The sequence below is a fragment of the Lipotes vexillifer genome, unplaced genomic scaffold (genome assembly GCF_000442215.2).
Source record: "Lipotes vexillifer unplaced genomic scaffold, Lipotes_vexillifer_v1.1 scaffold1152, whole genome shotgun sequence".
In the NCBI taxonomy this organism is placed as follows: Eukaryota; Metazoa; Chordata; class Mammalia; order Artiodactyla; family Lipotidae; genus Lipotes; species Lipotes vexillifer.
The window spans coordinates 389688-411840 of NW_006785353.1; the positions used below are offsets into that span (position 1 = coordinate 389688).

At 35.5% G+C, this 22153-nt stretch overlaps 1 pseudogene; it reads right to left on the bottom strand.

Moving 5' to 3' along the window:
* Positions 1-7453: 7453 nt before the first annotated feature.
* On the bottom strand, positions 7454-22003 carry LOC103089785 (keratin-associated protein 13-1-like; annotated as a pseudogene).
* Positions 22004-22153: the final 150 nt, after the last annotated feature.

A 22153-nucleotide genomic window follows, 5' to 3' on the forward strand; every position in this document is an offset into this window, starting at 1 on the left:
CCGCACCGGGAACCCATGTCCTCTGCATTGGCAGGCGGACTCACAACCACTGCACCACCAGGGAGGCTCAGTTTGAAGGTTTTTTTTTTCTTTCCAGTTCTCTTTTCCTCTGCAGAACATATGAATCTCTCTCTCTTCTCTCTTTCTGTCCCCACAGTAGCATTTTTCTTTCCTCCATTTTCTGTGCTTAACTTAGACTTTCTCTTCTGTTTTTTCATATACATATATATATGTGTGTGTATATATATATATATATATATATACATATATGTGTATATATATATAGCCTCTCTTTACAGATTATAAGCTTAAAAACAAAGTTAGCTAGATTTTTCATATTATGAGAGTATAAAAAGATATTTTCTAGTTCATTCACAAAATATTCAATGTTAGAATAAAACCAGTTAAATTATATTCCCAACTCGAGGAAATATAGTGTTATGGTTGATGGCAATATTTTATTTTATTTTCTAATAAAACTGTTATTAACTTACAAAAAATAATAATGTTAAAAATATTGAATTTTATCAATAAAATCTGTGGCAACTGGGCTTTCCTGGTGGCGCAGTGGTTGAGAGTCCACCTGCCAATGCAGGGGACACGGGTTCGTGCCCCGGTCTGGGAAGATCCCACATGCCTCTGAGTGGCTGGGCCTGTGAGCCATGGCCGCTGAGCCTGCGCGTCCGGAGCCTGTGCTCCGCAACGGGAGAGGCCACAACAGTGAGAGGCCCACGTACCGCAAAAAAAAAAAAAAATCTATGGCAACTTTAAGAGTAACATAATGTAGACCTTATAGAAGGAAGAGGACTGAGGAAAGAAGTAAATACACCCAATTCAAATAGTTACTTGGTGAGTCCTTTATTTTCTGTTCTTCAAGACCAGAATTCATTTCTCCTTGTTTTGTGCCTCAGCAAGTAGGTAAAATGTCTAACTGATACAATACTGTGGACACTATTCCTTCCCCATTTTTTCTGTTTTTGAACATAATTCTAAAAGTATTCTGATATTGGCCAAAGGGTACAAGATGTTAATTATGCAGGATGAATAAATTCTGCAGATCTGATGTACAGCCTGGTAACTATAGTTAATGATACCACTAATACTATTTTGTATACTTGATATTTCCTAAGAGAGATGATCTTAAGTGTTCTCACCACACATACACACACAAATTGTAACCACATGAAGTGATGGATATGTTAGTTTGATTTCAGTAATCATTTCACAATATATATCTATAGCAAAACGTCACATTGTACACTATATATTTCAACTGTTATTTACACTTCAATAGAGCTGGACAAAATTTTAAAAATATTTGAATATAAAATACCTGAGTTAAAAAGGGAGCATAAATTTATCTGCCAAAACTGGGAAATTGAGTGAATTTTTCTTCAGTTACTCCAGTTTCCTTGTTCAAGGACTATTCCCTGAGAAGAGGTATTCTTCTCTTCCCTTTGCTCTAAATTGCTAAATTTTCATCCACCTTAAATTAATATAAATTCAAGAAGAATTTGTAAACTCCCTTAACGTGGACTAAATTAAGCTCAGAGATTATATTGTTTGTTCTATGTAACATAAACCTCCACCATTATTTTTGTTCTTTTTTTTTAACTGAGTTATTTATAACAAAAATTGAGATATATATTTCATGTAAAATTTAACACTTTGAGCTGTGATCCTGTGACTTATGGTTTTTTAATTGCAGAGTCTAAACCCTTATGTTATGAACAAAGTAGTTTTGATACGTGAGGTGTGTTTCCAGCAGAATCTCATCCATAGTTGAAAGTTACAATGGTCGGCACCCAGCTACTGCTCTTCTCCAAATTACCAGTCAACTTGTCACTAAACTGCTGGGGATCTTTCTTTTACTAATCATCTAGGTTTGAAACAATAAACAAAAGCCAATACTTCTTATATAAAGATCCCCTTTAATCACTACCTATTATTACCTATTAGCCACAAAATATGTTCTTTATTATTATCCAACATAGATTAGAAGACTTTTGAATTCTGTGTTCTTAAAAATATATTCATTGGACAAAGATATCATGGCTGCCTTTCTTAAATGTGCCACGTGCAATACTAAAACACATTTCCCTTTGTAATATATTCTTGGTATTTTTCCCTAGGACTTTAAAATTACAATTTATTTATTTTTATTAAAGTATGGTTGATTTACAATACTGCATTAGTTTCAGGTGTACAGCACAGATTCACTTATAATGTACATATTATATATATATTCCTTTTCAGATTTTTTTCTTTTATAAGTTATAAAATATTGAGTATAGTTCCTTGTGCTATAATTACAATTTTACAAAGTGGAGAAACATCAAAGATTTTTCAGTAAATGCATTAATGAGGCATCCAAGTATTTTTCTATAAATTATCTGGAAACAAAGCTTGAGAACATGGATTCAAGAGCAAGTTTTTTACTTGGGAGGTGATCACAGTAAACACCTGAGGGGATGGGAAGATGGACAGGGAATGGAAGGAAAGCAGTACAGGGTGCATTACTAAGCCAGGCACCACTGTAGACAGCTGGAGCTCAGTTCTAGTGGAGGATTCCTTGTGCAGGGGCTCAGCATGCCCTGGGAAGTGAAAAAGTCCTTAGGCAGAGCTTTACAGATGCCTCAAAGAAACAGCCTTCAGAATGTACAGATGATTACCCAGGAGACAGGCAGGGTGTGGACAGCTTCCATTGGGAGTGGGGTGACACTTAGAAAAGCAAAGGTGCAATAAATATGGAACAGAACAAGATAAGGTCTGGAAGGTTAAAACGGGATGAGAAAATCAGAAAAGTATGAAGGCACATGGTGAGTGTAGGCCATATTGTAACAATGTAAGGCACGGGAAGTGGTACGGGGGTGGGAGACAGGGTTAGAAAGAAAGGTTGATACTCACAACAGCAGAGTTTAAATTCCAAGACTTCTGGTGTCATCTATTACTACTTAAACTGCTGTAACAGACTTTTAAATGGTCACCTTCACTGTAGCTACTCCCTTATTTGAAATGTTCTTATGTATTCTAAACATAAATAAACCTTTCAAAATTACATAAAATTAGCAAGCTAACATTGTTTAAAACATTGAGCAATTCCTCTCAATGAGAATAGAAAACCTGGAGAAATTTTTTTTAAATATCTGTGTTTGAAAACTTCAGAGACATATCAAAATGTTCCAGAGTCACAGAGATACTATATGGGTCAGAACTGAAATCAAAAGAAACGAGCTTATATCTGGAGTTGCTATTCCCTTCAAATTATATGTTGATTTTGGAAGTAGTGACTAAGAAGCTGAGAGAATTTTCATAAACTAACAGGGCTAGAGAAATAAAATTAGAATTTTGGGCTTACCAAAGAGTTGGGACCATGGAAAATATCCCAGACCATGGAGAACCAGTTCATAGAAGTAAAACTGAGTTGCTAATAGACAACTTCCTATAAGAACTGAAGCCCAGGTTTGAATTCTCTCAATCCCTCTTTGGATTAAAATAATCTAGAATTCTGACATCTTTATCCCAGCAGCCTTCCAAAAACATAAGCAAATCTTTCTGGAGGGAGGTAAAGTCACCCAGGTTTTTAAAATATATATGAAATATCTATTACTCTAAAAATATAGCAGGAATATGAGAAAATAAGACTGGAACAAAACAGAACAGCAGAAAATAGAATCTGAAATACACAATCCGTATAGTGGACATGTCAAAATCAGATATTAAAATACCTATGTAAAGAATTTAACAATAGGAAATAGGAAAATACTATTATCAAGGAATAGTTACATTTAAAGTATTAAAGATAAGATTGAAGATTTTGACAGAAAACTGAAAACTAAACAACAGAAACTACTTGAAATTTTTAGAAATTTACAAAATAATAACTGATTTGGAAAACCTAATTTATATGTTTTATCAGGGGATTAAACATTGCTGAATAGACAATTAGTGAATTAGAAGATGGAATAGAAGGAAATTCCCAAACTAAAGCATAAAAAGACAGAAAGATTGAAAATAGAGAAAAGACTGTAAGAGGTATATATAACATAGTTTAATAGTGTATTTTGCTTATAATTAGAATCTCAGGGAAAAAAGGAAATAAGAATGGGACAGAAAAAATACTTGAAGAGACTATAGTTGACAATTTATCAAAATTGATGAAACGCATCATCTCACATGTGAAATAGTAATGAGGGAAATAAGAAGAGCTGGCCTAAGGTTGAGACGGCTGAAAGATGATGGGCTTTAGCAAACGTTACCCAGAGACAGCCTGCAACAAATGCTCCAAAGCTGAACTTCCAAACTGTTTTCTTTAATTATTAAATAACTGAAATAATTATATTTGTTAACCTGGGTTGGCATGTACAAGACAGAATGTCCAGTCTGAATGTTTTACTACCCACCAACCAATTAGTTTAATTCCAAAAATGTGTAAACAAGATTCAACATACTCAGTTTACCTGCATTTTTCCCTCACCAGAATCTACCCTTTGTATTTAAAATCTTATCTTGCCTTTGCTTCTTATATATTTATTTATTATTATTTTTTTTACAGTACGCGGGCCTCTCACTGTTGTGGCCTCTCCCCTTGTGGAGCACAGGCTCTGGACACGCAGGGTCGGCGGCTATGGCTCACTGGCCCAGCCGCTCCGCGGCACATGGGATCTTCCCAGAGTGGGGCACAAACTCATGTCCCCTGCATCGGCAAGCAGACTCTCAACCACTGTGCCACCAGGGAAGCCCGCCTTTGCTTCTTTAAGACAAAGTTTAATGACTGTCTTCCTTACATTTAAAGTAAGCATTTAGAATGTTTAACATGCAAAACAGAGAAATGCATCTGGGATTTCGTTGACACACAGATTAAGGAACCATCACAAATTTCAAACACAATAAATACAAAGAAAAAGATGGCTCACGCTGTCACACCAAAGAAAATGACAATCTACAAAGAGAAATATACAAATCCACAATCACAACTAGAAATTTAATACTCTTCTTTCACTTCTGATAGAAACAGATGACAGACAAACAATAAGGGCATAGAAAATATTAATGACATGATTAGCAAATATGGTCTAAGTAATATACATAAAACATTGTGGTCAAAACTTCAGAATATCAGTTATGTTCAAATGCCCACAAAGCATTTACCAAAATAGATCATATGCTTATCATAGTGGTATAAACTAAGAAGCAATAGCAACTAGAACAACAGAATTGACTAGTAAATCCTCATATATTTGGAAATTAAGCATTATGCTTGTAAACAATCCATCCTCAAAGAAGAAGAAAACACAATAAAATATAAAATATCAAAATTAAACTGTGCTTAGTAGGAAAATTATAGCCTTAAATGCATACATTTTAGAAGAATGGCTGAAAATCACTGAATCCATATCCACACCAAGGAGTGAAAATTGGAAAGTACATTAATCCCAGATTAAGCAAAAGAGTGAAATAACAAAAGGGCAGAATTTACTGTTAAAAATATAAGGAAATGGCAAATCAGTAACACCAGATAGATTCTTGGCAACAAATCTGTAAGACCTGGAAGAGACATAGTTGGGCTGGCAAAAGTCACTCCATAACTCACTGTGTTAGTACAGGTCATTCATGAAGCAGACACCAAGATGGAATTAAAGGTACAAGGATTGTATTGGGAAATGTCTGTGGGAGAAAAGAGTTGGGAGAGGGAGTGAAGAAGCCTAGGAGATGTCAGACTTCCATGCGAGTCTGACCAGAGTGAAGAAGAGAGGGAAGTATATGCCCCAGGTAGCCACAGATTAAAGATAGTTCCTCAAGGCCATTGGAGAATCCTCAGTTGCCAGCCATCAGAGGATTCCATGTGTCTCTGCTATGCTCAGTCATTGTCTGGAAGCAGCCCCATGAATAGGAAGACTTCCATGTCAATGAAGTGTTAGATTTCAGACCATAGCATGGGGGGGGCATTGGTCAATCAAGCCTCCTGCAGATGAAGGAGGCCTCCTCCCCTGAGAAGTAAATTCTCAGGGCTGCTACACATACAGATGAGAATCTGTTAAGACTACAGGTCTCATATCAGATACACTGACTCTAAAACTCAATTTTTCCTTCCCTCATCTCAATATTTCTTAGCTTATTGATTCTCTTAATAAGGGTCCAAACTGGCCTGAATTTGTGACTCTGTCTTGGTTCTGTCCCTCACTTTCACTATGTCTCCAAATAATTGTCCAGGTTTCTCTCTGGTTGTAGCCATCAGTGATATTCAATTTGTCCTGGCTGATATTTTTTCCTCTCCATTGTATCTGAGACACATGTGTAATAGAATGTAATAGATGTGCAATAATTTTGGAGAATGAGAAAACATAGGGACAAGTAAGGTCAGTATTTAGTAGATTCCTCATTCAAGCCAAAGTTGCACCTCTGATCCATTGACAAAGAAGAGATATAATTTTATCTTATTAAACCACCATTTGAGAAAAGTGTTTTCTCATCATTGCCAGGCACAAAACACCCAAGGATTATGACAAGAGGAAAAGGAAAATGATGCTTATCTCACCATTTCCTGACTATGATGGGATAAGCATTAGTGTGAAACAGTCATAGCATTTCTGACATAGTGTAGTTCATTGGCCTGGGCTATAACACCAAAATTTTAGTACCCATAAATACAATATGGAGAAAACAATTACAGCTGCAATTACAGAGAAGATTACTGAGTTACACACAGGTAAACGAGGGAGCACAAATATGTAAAAAAGTACCCTGTAGGTTACCACACCTACTGCTGAGAGTATATATATACACACCTGTCCAGAAGGTTAAATTCAAACTCAGAATCTTCTCCCTGTAACTCAACTGAGCTCATACCTCCTGTCAGCATGTACTACAATGGCTGCTCTGGAAACTTCCCCTCTTGCTCCCTTGGAGGATATCTGCGCTGCCCAGACTCCTTCCAGCCCAGCAACCTGGTCTACAGCACTGACCTCTGCTCTCCTAGAACCTGCCTGCTGGGCTCCTCTCTATTATGTAGCTGTCAGGAGATCAGCTATGAGCCCATCAGGTTCCAGACATCTTGTGTGGTGTCCTTTTCCTGCCAGACATCCTGCTACCGCCCCAGGACCTCCAGGCTCTGCAGTTCCTGCTGGACAACTTATGCCGGGTGTCTGGCCTTTAAGTCCAGCAGTTGTCTCTCCCTGAGCTCTAGACACAGAAGCTGCTGTTCAATGGGCTTTGGATCCCATGGCTTCAGACCCCTGGGTTATGGAGTCTGTGGCTTCCCTTCCCTGGGCTGTGGATCCAGATTCTGGAACCCAATCAAATTTCCTTCCATGAGTTTCTGTTCATCTTGTTACTGGCCAATCTGTAGATCTGGCTTCTACTGATTAATTTGTAGAAGAGTCAAATCCATTAAGAAATTTAGATTCTGTACTGTGATTATCTATTATCTTAATTTCCTCCATTGAAAAGTATTCTAATGCTCCCCGATCACCAGCAACTCTTTACCTGTCCAGCCCTCGAACACTGGGTGATAGATTAACTCTGTCAACCTACAAAATTAATGAGAAATTCAAATTGAATTGTTGATAGAATTTATGGTTTTGTACTCCTCCCAAAGATAGATGGAAAATCAAATACTTTGATTTTAATAAACTCTTTATTCTGCTATCCAAATATGCTGTGAATATTGTTATTTACTAGTAATGTGTCAGCTAGGATTTGTATTGTCATTGCTTCTGTTAATGGGCTTTGGTAAGGTCAAATTTGGGGGACTATGAACTAATTTTGATTAGGATTAGATATTTTTCTTTTTTTTAAGCAAGAGTCTTCCCCGGATGCCCACAGTTCCTTGGTACAGACTTTCTTTAAAAGAAAATCCAAGTGATTTGAATATCTTTATTCACACAATAAACATGGACCATGCATCTCTAAAGATATTATGTATGAGAATGGTTTTAAGAGTGTAGGAATGAAATTTAGACTTCTATGATGAGGCATGTGCATAAAGGGTATTAAAATGGAAGACTAGTGTGTGGGTGTACATTTTTAGACTAAGAGCATCTCTGAGCTTTAGATAATCACAGTGGTGGAATTTTTCTCATTTTTTTAATTGACTAAATCCCTGTACCCCAGTTACTATTTTCAGTCTGCTATAATTATCACCATTTGTATAAGAAGGCAGGCAACAAACTTAGATGGGAAGGAACTAGGCTCAGCAGGTGTGAGGTTGCACCTGGGTTCTTAGCCAACATAGAAACTGAATCCAACTGCAAACAAGAAAACTTTAATATTATCAAAAATGAATGTTTCAATTGTATATTGAAATAAAATTGGATATTCTTTATTTTATGCCATTCTTCTGACATCCAAGTGTTACACAAAGTAACATACTGACATAATATAATAATAACTGGAAACTTAATATTCATATAAAACAAGTAATGTTCAATTATTTTTCCTATCTTTATTTTATAAGATTGTCAAACATCCCTGAAATTAGAAAATAGGTTGCAGAGTATGAGAGGCTTAGCAAAATCTAGTCTTATAAGTATTTTTCAGTCTTCTCATCATGTTCTCTTTACTTCTTCCTTTACTACTAATGTGATAAAATATAAAACATAAAGGAGTTAAATAGAATTTTACAAGATTACACAGCAAGTTATAGTAGAGTGATGAAGTAGAATGACTTTATTCCATCCAACTGTACCATTCTCTTTTCTCTTCCCTCATGTGCTCCTTCTATTCCTTACCTTCTTACCCCTCTTCCTTCTCCTCCCCCATGTTTAAGAAATAGTTATGGTGACTGTATAGTTAGAAGGAAAAGAATAAAGGAATAATGAAAAATAATTGGGAAAAAATTCATCAGCCACTGCATAATAAAAATTTAAATGATAAACAGTAAACTCCTCTGTAAAGTGTCCTGCTTATGAATCTTAATGATTCAAGTTCATCTCATGTGCATAATCTCCAACCAAAGAAATAATCAAATTTTAAACTTCAAAACATAAGCAACTGCAGAACACTCTTGGGGAACAACTGAAGTTGTTGGCCAAGCTGATGCCTCATCTATTAATGTCTCTCAATTTGAGACGCAGGAGTGGAAAATTTTCTGACTTTAGGAATATACTAATATCTTAGTTTTTAAATTATTGCTATAACAAATTATATCAAATAAGACATGCATATCTATATCTATATACATATACATATACACATAATAGCTTAAACAACAATTTATTATAATTCTGCAGGACAAAATTCAGGCAGTCTCACTGGACTAATATCATCGTGCTGGAAGGACTACATTTCTCTCTAGAGGATCTAGGGGAAAACCTATTTACTTACCTTTTTTTTTGTTTTCTAGAGGCCATCTGAATTCCTTAGCCAATGTCCCCCTTCCTCCATATTCAAAGCCATCAATGGTGGGTCAAATCCTTCTTACAATGTATGACTCTGACCTACTCTTCTGCCTCTCTCTTCCATTTTTAAGGATGCTTATAATCATGTTGGGTCCACCTGGCAATCTCTATTTTAACATCAACTGGTTAGCAACTTTAATTACATCTGCTACTTTCATTACCTTTGTCACATAACATAACATATTCAAAAGGTATACAAATAACTTTAAGGGGCCATTATTCTCCCTACCAAAACTAGTAAACAAGCAAATTTATAAAAACAACTCAAAGATTTATTAAGTGTAACTAGCAGTATAATGAAGTGATCACAAACAAACACTAAAATTCATTGGTGGAAACAATGAATTTATAATACTACAATTATGTCTGAAATTAAATATAATATCCCATTTCAGGTAGATAGTCAAAATAAGAAAACTGTATTATTTCTACAAGAAACACAACTCCTGAACTGATGTCTTGCCTTTACCACTCAGAAAACTGCATCTTCCTCTGTCCCAAGTCTCTGGCACATTATAAATTTCCCAGAGGAAAGATTTTATTCTTTCTCTATTTCATCAATTAATTATAGTATAGTGAATAATATAGTGGTCATCCAGATTTCATTAACTTAATCCCACTCTGCACAACTAAGAGGACACCAGCTGGCACTTATCTGGCTTCTAGCTTCCGAATTCCTCCTGCTGCATGCTTCCACAGATGCATAACACCATGGACTGTGAACACAGGGGTTTGAGTCCCAAGCTGCTGCCCACACAACTAAATTTCCAGAAGCTGCTGATTATCTGTCTATCAACTTGCTTCCAGTTCTGATTTCCAAGAATAAATATACCCAGTTTCCCAGGAAATTCTCTCATGAATCATTTCTAGGCACTTGATATAACAATTTCTATTTATCAATGTTTATCTCATTAGTAATTACAGAGAACAGCTTTATACTTCCCAACTCCCTGTACCCATGTTTTTGTTTTTGTTTTTTTAATTAGTCACACCTCAGAACACATTGTCAAACATTTTGCTAGTATTACTATTTTCACAATATTTCCATTAAACCTCTACCATGAGCCAAAATCTCTGCTATGGGAATATATCTTTTAAAATAAAATTGTTTTGTGTATTACTCCATAATGAAAAATAAAGTAAGAAAATGGGTGCTCTTTGTTCTAACAGGACTGAAAGTCTAACAGAGAAAGCAAATATAAAATAATGAGCTGTGAATGAGTCCTTGATGCTACAATAACATACATCAAGGGAACCTCATCTAGTCTTAGAAGTCAAGAAAAGATTCCCAGAGGAACTGCATTTGAAACAGGTCTAAGGAATAAGTAGGGCATAGATAGGTGGGGCTTGCAGAAGTGTTTTTAAGACAAAAGTCTTGAGAAGTGCATTATAAAACTAAAAGCCATTTTGTCTGGTCATTGAGGGGAAAGGAAGGAATGACCTGAAATTAGGCCAGAAAAATTTGGGGGCCATTTTCCCCAGGTCTTTAGTGCTAATTCAGCATTGCACTTTCTTCTAAAAGCAACAAGATCTGTTGAATGTTTTTTAGCAGAGGTATAAGATTGTTGCACAACACAACAATTTTTCCCTTTTTTTTTTTTTAGTTCTTTAAATGTATCCAGTGATTTTAATACCATGTGTTGAAAATACATTTTTTTTTTTAGTTCTTTAAATGTATCCAGTGATTTTAATACCATGTGTTGAAATTACATTTTTTTTTTTAGTTCTTTAAATGTATCCAGTGATTTTAATACCATGTGTTGAAAATACATTTTTCTGCATTTGAATTGATTTCGCATCTTTGTAAAAAGAAATCGACAGTATACTTGTGAATCTATTTCAGAATGCTATTCTGTTCCCCCGAATAATCACCTATACTTTTTGCAGTACCATAATATCTTAATATATCTTTATATTAAGTCCTGAAATGAGATAATAAAAGACTTCCACATTTAATTCTCTTTTTAAATATTATTTTGCCTATCCCTTCTCTCATATAAATTTTAGAATCAGGTTTTCAATTTCTATTAAAATGACTACTGGCATTTTTGTTCAGAATATATTGAATCAAAATGTAAAATGGATGGCTAGTGGGAAGCAGCCGCATTCCACAGGGAGATCAGCTCCATGCTTTGTGACCACTTAGAGGGGTGGGATAGGGAAGATGGGAGGGAGATGCAAGAGGGAAGAGATATGGGGATATATGTATATGTATAGCTGACTCACTTTGTTATAAAGCAGAAACTAACACACCATTGTAAAGCAATTATACTCCAATAAAGATATAAAAAAATAATCAATTTTAAAAAGAATATTGAATCTGTATATTAGGGATATTGAACAGCTTTCAATCTGTGATATATCTCTATTTATTTGAGTCTTATTTAATTTCTTTCTGCAGTATTTTATAAGTATTAATACGGGAATCTAGAATCTTGAAATGTATTTTTAGATTATATGTTTTGTTGTCATTACAACATATTTTAGACTTAATTTTTCATGTACTTTTGGTTTGTATATTGAAGTAAAATAGAGTTTTCAGTAGTAATTTTGTACATTCCTTAGGATTTTTTATGTAGACAATCATTATACCTGTGAATAAAGACAACTTTCTTATTCACTTGCTGATATTTATGCCTTTTATTTGTTTTTCTTGTTTACTGCTCTGGCTAAGACCTATAGTACAATGATGATTGGAAATGTTGTGGGAATATGGTAATATGGCTGATTTTGTGCATGTTTATATGAGTAGGTACTGTGCTACCTTCTCTATTCACAATTGATAAATATGTATCTTTTTAGTTTTATGAGCCTGTTGTTTATAGTATCTAAGTATATCTGACCAAAGGAGTGAGTGAAAAATGACTGATATTATTAATCTAGTTCATTTAGAAGGTATTTGCAACAAAATCCCTGCTCTGTTATCCTCATGAGTCTGGGAATTCCATTTTCAAACTCTCCTGAGATCAGGAAATGGGGTCTTTACCATAGTAATTGACTAATTAAATGTCTAATTCAAGATTGCCATACTCACTCTACGATATTATCCCTATTATCTCACTCTTTAAATTTCACTGTAACTCAGTTCAGTTCCAATATCAGAAGATGGAAAGAAAACTTTTATTCGATGATGTAAGAATTATAAAGGAAATGGCATTTAAAAATGAATCTAAAAGTTGAGACTCTCTTAAATATCAAAAACACAAAAGCTATGAGAATAGATAAGGGGAAATATATGAAGATGAAGCAAAATGACCAAAGCAGAGGGGAAAAATACATACATGTTCAGGGAAGAATTGAAGTTCAGTTGGTTTATACTAAAAGGTGAAATTTATTTAGAAATGAGAGACAGAGATCGCAATATAGGATGGGTGCATGTGGATATGCTGACTTCATTAATGATAGGTTTTATTATTTCTGTTCAAATTGGTACAATCATCTAATTGGGTACCTTTGCTCCAGTTTCTACCTGGATCAAGCCATTTTTACTCATTCTCCAGACTTAGCTTATAAAATAGTTTCTCTGGGAAGCTTTGTTAACATCTCAGATTGTTATTAAGGTCTCATTGTTAAATGTACTTATATGTTGAAGAACTGCTCTTTTACAGCTTTACTTATTGTTGTAATTAAATCATTATTTGGTTAACCTTGCTAGTTGGTAAGTTTAGAGAAATGGGAATCCCACTTAAAAACCAGCTTTAAATTTTTCTTAATATAGAGAAGTATTAATATAGAGGATGAATGCATTCTCCCTAAAAAAATAAAATGTAATAGAACATTTGTTCATCATGCATTCCCTAAGAACAGAGCTAAATGAATATTATTCTGAGGACTGGTGCTGACAAGATGTTTGACAAGGTACTACTGAGGCATAACTAATAAAAAATATGGGAGTTAAGGCCGGGGGAGAACAAAGCTGTTACCTATAATCACTAATGTGACAAGAATAAATAAATAGAAATTGCTGAAATCAACTGCATGGAAATGACTCATGATGAGTTTCCTGGGAAACTAAATACATTAATCCCCAGAAGTAAAAACCACATGCTGGCTGGTAAAAAGATGACTGGCAATTCCTGGAAATAAAGTTGCTTTGGCAGCAGGAGGTTGGTAGCTGAACCCCTGAGTTCAAATTTCATAGGGACATTGAGTGTAACTGATGGACAAGGAATGCAGCAGGAGGAAATCAGAAATCTAGTTGGGGCAGGATCTAAAAAGGAGATAATGGGAATCTGGTAGAGAGTAGGGCTGCTTTTGTAAGGAACTGAAGACCCAGAATCACTGTTGCTGCAATATGGGGAGAACCTTATCTTGATCCTATAAATTCAGAGTGGCATGGATATAGATACACTACCAAATGTAAAATCGATAGCTAGTGGGAAGCAGCCGCATAGCACAGGGAGATCAACTCCATGCTTTGTGACCACCTAGAGGGGTGGGATAGGGAGGGTGGGAGGGAGGGAGATGCAAGAGGCAAGAGATATGGGAACATATGTATATGTATAACTGATTCACTTTGTTATAAAGTAGAAACTAACACACCATGGTAAAGCAATTATACTCCAATAAGGATGTTAAAAAAAAAAAAAGCTTTGAATCCAGCCTCTGTTTCCCAACTCCAAATTAGATCTCAGAGACAGAGTTTTGGGTGAAGTAGAAAAGAATAGCTTTATTGCTTTGCCAGGCAAAGGGGGACACAGCAGGCTAGTGCCCTCAAAACTGTGTGTCCCAAGAACTGAGAGGGAGGGGAGTGGCTGTAAGGAATTTTATAATCAAGGGGCAGGGTTACTGATAGGGATCGTGGTGCATGCAGGGCCCACATTCCCTCAATCCAGAGATCGTCTGGCGTCAGGTGATGAGGGTTGAACTATGACCTTCCCTGGAATGAAGAATGCTTCATCAAGTAAACATCTTCCATTTGGTGGTGATTTTAGTTCTGCAGAAGAGCTCAAAGATATTGTTATGTGTTTTCCTTGAGGGGGAACCAGGACTCTGCCCCAAGGCTGTACCCCGTGTTTCTTGACTCCTCTTCCCTTATCTCTGCATCCCCTCCCTTCCCTGATTAGCAATGGTTTGAACCTGCCCTTTGGAACTCAGGGAAGGGGACACAGAAAGGCTTTTGTGCCCAGGAACTCCACAGGGCCCTGCTCAGTTTCAGAGGTAGGGGTTGGCTGTTTCTAGATTGCTGTATGGGATTGGGACAGTTTCTTGAGAAATAATGATAAAAGTTTTTATACTTTGATACTTATATCTTTAAATGAGACTTTATTATATTTAACTTCAGCACCAGTTGTGATATTACAAATTTATTATTTCCAACATTATAATCACTAGTTGTGTGTGAGTACTTCACCTTATGGCTGTATAAATATTATTGAAACTATCCCTGATTCTTCTTTAAAGGGAAGTTTGCTTTTTAACTAGAGTACTTCCGGAGGCCAGAGAACCACTTTCACATCTGAAATATGCAGGTAATTTTTAATCATCAGAGGCTGCTCCGACTTAACCAAAGCGGGCATTTGCATATGGGGATAACTTGGATTTTCACATTTTCAAAACTTATGGAAGTTATAAACAAAATAAGATTACGTTCATAAGGGAGCAACCCTACATTACTATTTCAATTTCTGTCAGGGATGCCAAATAAAATTTCTATATTTTCTCTCATTTTTTTGATCCCTTTAGATTTCCCAGTAACAGTCTAAAAACCATGAATATTCCCCAAGCATTCTAATAGTGATGATGATGGTGATGATGATGTGGAGAAGAGAGAAATGACTGAAGGGGAGAGAAGACGAGATCGCGTGGCACAACTGAAATTACATTAAAATGAAATAGGAGGGCTTCCCTGGTGGCGCAGTGATTGAGAGTCCATCTGCCGATGCAGGGGACACGGGTTCGTGCCCCGGTCCGGGAAGATCCCACATGCCGCGGAGCGGCTGGGCCCGTGAGCCATGGCCGCTGAGCCTGCGCGTCCGGAGCCTGTGCTCCGCAACGGGAGAGGCCACAGCAGTGAGAGGCCCACGTATCGCAAAAAACAAAAAAACAAAAAACAACAACAACAACAAAAAAACCCAAAACGAATTGATATCACCCCTTAAAGATTTTGTCAATCTGGATTTCCCTGGTGGCGCAGTGGTTGAGAGTCCGCCTGCTGATGCAGGGGACACGGGTTCGTGCCCCAGTCCGGAAAGATCCCACATGCCACGGAGTGGCTGGGCCCGTGAGCCATGGCTGCTGAGCCTGTGCGTCCGGAGCCTGTGCTCCGCAACGGGAAAGGCTGCAACAGTGAGAGGCCCGCATACCAAAAAAAAAAGAGAGAGAAGTAGGAATTAGAAGTTATGTTGTTAGCCTTACCATTAACTTCCCGATAGACCGAGAAACGAACGCTTCTAGTTCTCAAGTTCTACATCTGTACAATAAGTAAGTTCAGCTTGGGGATCTATACAGTTACTTGTGTCACTCATATTTAATGTATTTAGGAAGAGAGTGGGACATTTTCATTTCCTTAAAGAAATGCCATCCTTGGCCAGTCTAGTTCTCTTTGAGCCACTCTTTTCTTAAATGCTAAAAGGACCTTAAAATATAATAAGCAAATTCCTCGCAGGTCTGCTTGAGGGTATAATGAAATACTAACGCTTAGGAAATTTCCTTAGATTCCTTGGCTCTACACAACGATAGCATTTTATTTTTATGTTTGGCTCATTTACAGCAAGTTATATTTTTAGCAACTTATTATTTCTGGAAATTATATGTATATTTATAAAAACTTAGAAAATAACAATAAAAAAATCAAATAGTATCCAATTTCACAGTGAGATGCAACCAAAACAGACATATGGGCAGTTCTAGAAGCTCATATTCCGGTGCTTTGAGTTTGAGACTTGGGAAGGCATTGAGATGAAACAAATGTCTTCTGAACCTGACCCTTCTAGAGCTTCTAGAGCAGCCCATATATCTGTTTTGGTTTTGTCTCACCTAGGTTTAGAAATAACCTCCTTACATACACTTAAGAGAAATGAATCAGACTAGAAACTGGTTGTTGAAATGCAAAACTCAGATACTTTTGCCAACCAAAATGAGGCTAATTCAATGATAGTTAATGAAAGCTCACAGGCATTTTTTTCTCAAGCTTACAAATGTATACTAGTCCTTCATTTACTTTTTTTTATATGAACCAGAACATATGAACGAAATTATTTCCTTGTTTTCCTAATTCTGTCCTGCAGATACAAACACATAGTCAATAGTTCATGAGTGAATTCAGCTCTCCTCTGCTTCAGAGATTTATAGTCAGAGAAAGTTGTGCCTTCAATGAAATTCCAGGAAATTACCATATTAAGACACTTAAAATCTGAAGACATTAGTTAAGACCTTGCACAGAGTTAGGATTTCAAAGCCCATTCACAGGGGAATATTGATCTTTTGTTTTAATCCCACAAATGGACAAGAGAACAAAATTAGAAAATAAACAGATAACAAACCACCACATTGTTTTTGGATTGAGGGGTTTATTACATTTAATTCATATGAATTTCATTTTGAGGAGAAAATCTGTTGAAATAAATTCTATCACAAATGGTGACATTAGACTTTAAATTTGGTTTATTGTTCAGTTTACTGCTGGCAATACATTTTTAAAAGGTGAGAAATCAGTAGATATAAGATAAAAGTAAACTACAAATTTTAAATAAAAAGAATCTCATATGGCTGTAAATTAACACAATTCATAAAAATTCAAACATCAAAGAAAAAAATGGATGAAAACTTGGAAATATTTTAAAACGCATAATGATGATATAACCCAGTAAAATTTTAGAGGTACAGCTGTTTAGAAGGAAAATTTTAGATTTTAAAGTATATATAACAATTCAAGAAAGCTTGAAATCAATTCTTTTAGTACTTTATATGAGGAACTTAGAAAAAAATAGCAATTTAAACCAAAAGTAAATTTAAGATAGAAATAAGAAAGGTAAGAACAGAAATCAATGAAATAGAAGTCATAAAACAGAGAAAAAAAACAAAGTCAAAATTTAGATTTTGAGAAAATCAATTATTTTAATTTTTAAAAGAAACATCATATGAGAAAAGAAATGACCAATAGCTTCACAAAATTTAAATAATTATTTGGAAAAATATTTATTTTTCTAGATTCCAAAGCAGAATTAATTTTTTTTTTCATTTTTTTCCAGTAAGCGAGGTAAATATCTTAGCCTTCCTCATTCTCCCTCTTTTCTAAACACTTCCCCAAAATAGCCCTGTTGGCAAACTTAAGAGTAACCACAGGATGAGCAGGGAGCAGAACTACTCTTAGACAAAGTGGAAAGTTAATCCATTTGTTTTCAAAGGGTATAGAATCTTAGTTCATAACCTCTGCACCAATCAAAGAGGCTCATGACCTCACTCTTTACTAGTTTATTTTCATCTTTAATTCTACATTTGTATTAAAGTGAATGATGAGGGTTATCAGTTGAAGGAGACTTCCCAGGAACTCAGAACCTGGCCAACCCAGCTCCAGTCTTGTATTGATTATTCTGTAGAGTGTAGGCTTCCAGGGGCAGCTTTTGTTTTTTTTAAGAAATAAACATAATTATAAAACTGGGCATTTCCAAAATATGTGTGGTCTTTACTGTGGAAATATTGACTTGCAATTTTTTTGTTTGTGAGTCTGTATTCCTTAGATGTGGATCCAATTCTTTCTGATATGAGAAGTGTTATCGATAGATTATAGTACTTTTTCAACTGCACCCACTTCTGGAAATTGTTGATCAAATCAGGCAGGGTCAAATTAATTATTTTACAGAAAATTTTTGAGGATAAAATTTTTCTGAAAACGTTTTTATTTTTTCTTTATTTTTGAAGGATATTTTGAACTGATATAGGTTGAGTTTTTAAAAAAAATTTAAATCTTTAACTTTCTGTTTGAGAATATCCATTAGGTTGTTGTTGTTGTTTTTAAATGTACATATCTCTTAAAATTCCCTATATATTTATTAGTTATATCCATCATTTTCTTAAATTATTCACATATCCATCATGGGCATTTTAGCCAAGTAATTCTAATAAGTGTGTTAAATGTGAATTTCCTTTTATTGATTGTTATTCTTTTGATGGGGGTAGTAACACTTACATGCTTTCTGACTTTTTTTTTGTAATGTTTTATTGCATTATGACATTGTATATAAAAGAACAGTGTATCTTGTAGTATAAATATTTATATTTTTGTACACATATGATTATATAATTATGTAATTGATACACATATATACACACAAATATATATATGAAAATATTTTGGTTTAATGTTTTCAAGAGAATGTAAGTCCTTTTTTCTGCATGTTAGACGGGTCAAGGGCTTATCAATAATATTCTTCTAACAACTGAGTTAGGCAGGCACCATCTCTAATTTTTTTAAATTTTTAAATTTAATTTAATTTATTTTTTATACAGCAGGTTCTTATTAGTTATCCATTTTATGCATATTAGTGTATATATGTCATCTAATTTTAATCAGCTCGATTGAACCTCTAGTTTGCCTATACTTTGACCAGGTATTCTGCCACTCCCTGATCTGAGCTCATTATTATATTTTATTTCAGATGGGAGGGATATTGGCCCATAGTTTCAGATTGTTTTAGTTTGCCTTTGAAGTCATTTGAGTTTTGTACATTTTAGTTACTGTATTTTGCAGTTTTTGCATTTTTCATTTTCATCTTTATATATTCAAGCACTCTGTCAAAATTCTTAAACTTGTCTTTAATTTCTTAAGAAAAATAACCACAATTATTTTTGTGTATATTTCTAATATGTTCATTATCTGGATCTCCTGTAGACTTGTTTGTACTCTATGTTGTCTCTTATTCTTGTCTTGCTTTTTTTGCAGTATTGATAGTTTTTAATCAATTACTATAGGTAATTTGAGGTCTATTTGCAGAAGAATTTACTCTGGAGGTACCAAGCTGGGGTAAGATTACTAATATTGTCATATCATCAAGATTGATGTAATTCAAAGGTTGACTTCAGTTCCTGTGAAACCTATTCTGTTTGTATACCCTTAAAATTATAGTGGAGTCTTTAAAATCCTATAATGTTTCAAAATCCTAGAATGTTTACCAATATCCCCAGTTCCTTACAATGCCATGGGAGTCTAATTCTGTTCATTCACACTATGAACCCACTGACGTTTTTGAATTTAGTGGGCAACTCTAGGAAGAAATCAGCCCAAATACCAACATTTCTTTTGACTTAAAACCTCTCCTAATTTTGATCTAACAGTTCTTAGCTAGGTAATGCTCCGGTGTTTGTGCACAGATTATTTTATCCAGTTTTACTAGCATTCTAGTAGTGGTTTGAACTACCCACTCTGATGCTGACAAAAGTTATACTTGGTAAATAATATCATGTTGCACTTCTATATATAAGGATGGTTGGTAAAAATATTTATTTTATAATATATGCAAAATTATTTAGAATAGACAAGAAATCTGGTGTGAGAATTATCACTGGAAGTCTGTTCCAGTAAATTTAATAGGCGGATAGGCAACCTAGGATTAATGTCATTAATGTCATTCAAAACTCAAACTTCAAAATGATGGAGTAATGTGCAGCCATTAGAAATGCTATCTAAACCTATTTACCAAATGACTTAATTGCCCATTGTAAATTAATTGCCCATATATTCCCTGAACATACCAGGTAACTTTATATCTCTCTGCTTTGTCCATTCCATTTTATTTTTCCAAACTTTTTCTATTCTATCCTATACTACTTCTGTTTTTGCTTTTCATAGGAGGTTCCATCTTTTAGGAAAATTGTGAACATCAATTTCTCTGTAAGACTGGGATCTTTGGCTGGATCTTGAGTCCCTTTGAACTTCCATTGCCTCATGCTTAAAAAACAAACAAACAAACAAACATGTAGCACACAAAATTTATGTTCTTCTGAGTGCTATTTAAAGTTCTAAAGAAATAATGACTTGAAAATCTCTCTGAACGTTTACTTAGCTCAACACAAAGATAATGCCCTATTATTATTAGATTTGTCTCCTTTTCAAAATGTGTCCAACAGCAATGTACCATTTCCTGAAATCTGTGTCCTATAAAAAAGATTAGCACATGACTATAAAAAAGTAAAAGTAAAGGATATCCATTTTTTGCTGACATAAAGGTTGTGGTTCTCAGCCATATATATAGCCTGAGCCACTGGAAAGCATAGAGATAAAAACTCACACATCCTGACTCAAAATTCTTCACAATAAGAATAATTGGCTTCCTTCTTACATGCTGTAAAAAAATGACTTTCATGGAAAAGTACTTACTGAGATTCAAAAATTCGGTCGCTTTTACCAACCAACTTTGGATGAACTTAATAGAAGTTATTTAAGCTTTATATTTAGTATTTTCTGAAAATATACAGATACAAGTTAGATTTATATTTAATTTTTGTTTTATGTACAAACCTAGCAGTATATCTAAATTTTATTCTGTATTCCATACATATCTACTAACTTTTGTGCTTTTCTTCTCCTGTGAAGAGAGATATAAGGACACATAATTTAAAGAACAAGGCTTTTATAGCTCTTGAGATGTTTATTTATATTGTCTAATAATAACATATATGGATGCCAGAATAAATGTGTTTATTTACTTAAGATAATTAGATACTGTTAAATTCTGAAGGATATCTAATAATTGGATGATTTCCATCACCAATGCAGGTATATGATTTAAAGTTTAGGTTTGTTACTTAGTTTTAGATTCTACAAGACCCAATCTGTAAGTTAGGTTGGGTGGCTGCAGAGTGAGTGAACAGCCAGTCTTTGGGGACCATGAAGAGGGTTGTTTCTTGTGAGAATAAAATAGTTGTCATTTGTGGGTTCCCTGGTGGTGCAGTGGTTGAGAGTCCACCTGCCAATGCAGGGGACACGGGTTCATGTCCCGGTCTGGGAAGATCCCACATGCTGCGGAGCAGCGAGGCCCGTGAGCCATGGCCGCTGAGCCTGCGCGTCCAGAGCCTGTGGTCCGCAACGGGAGAGGCCACAACAGTGAAAAAAAAAAAAAAGTTGTCATTCTGCCAAAAGATCTGAACATTCAATAAATTGATCTTTAGAAGCCAGATCCACAGATAGGCCGAAAATCAAAATAGGTTGGGTGGCAGAATCTGGATCCATAGCCCAAGGTAGGAGAGTCCTAGACTCTATAACCCAGGTGTCTGAAGCCACTGGATCCACAGCCCAGTGAGTAGCAGCTTCTGGATCCAGAGCTCAGGGAGCAGCCTCTGCTGGACCTAAAGCCCAGAGACCCAGCATATATTGTCTAGCAGGGATGGTAGAGAGTGGAGGTCCTCGGACAGTAGCAGGATATCCGGCAAGGATTGGACACTGCACTGAATGCCTGGCACATTGTGGGCTCATAGCAGGTCTCCTGACAGCTACTGTAGAGAGAGAAGCCCAGCTGGCATGTGCTGGGAGAGTAGAGATCAGTGCTATAGACCAGGTTGCTGGAGTAGAAGGAGCCTGGGTAGTGCAGATGACTCCCAAGAGAGCTGGAGGAGAAGTTTCCGGAGCAGCAGGTGTAGGACATGTTGACAGGGGATGTGAGTTCAGCTGAATTAGACTAGCAGTATTCTGTGGCATTAGACTGAGAATATTCTGTGGCATTTATATACTCTCAGAAATAGGGGTTTACAGCTACAAGGTCACCAATCCTACATGTCTGCTCCTTCATTTTCATAGTATTACCTCAATCATCATTTCT